The sequence below is a fragment of the Penaeus monodon genome, chromosome 20 (assembly GCF_015228065.2).
Source record: "Penaeus monodon isolate SGIC_2016 chromosome 20, NSTDA_Pmon_1, whole genome shotgun sequence".
Classification (NCBI taxonomy): domain Eukaryota; kingdom Metazoa; phylum Arthropoda; class Malacostraca; order Decapoda; family Penaeidae; genus Penaeus; species Penaeus monodon.
This window is the reverse complement of record NC_051405.1, coordinates 16244835-16245220: the sequence shown is the minus strand read 5'-3', so window position 1 is coordinate 16245220 and position 386 is coordinate 16244835.

Genomic DNA, 386 nt, shown 5'->3' with positions numbered 1-386 from the left:
CTCTCTTCAATACATGTCGGGATATATTGTCTCTGGATAAAAGGGGAGAAAATAATCTGGATAATTGTTCGACAGTAGTTATTATGATTTTAGGATTTTATTTTCTATACCAACAGATAGTTCTACATATAGCTCTGCGCATTTGTTTTCTTTTTTTTATTGCACACGCATATCGGTACCAGGTTTATGTACGTAATTCGGAGTATTCGCTTTATTCGAACGGATGAGACTGTAATTGATGTATGCATAAAATATTTCCTATGACCGGCAGTTTTAGAAGAGTTATGCGTTGGACATTTCGTTATCTGTTTTACGATATTTATGATTAGCAGCAACTGTACCTTATGGATACAACTTTGAAAACAGCTTAACAGAAAGATCCATCA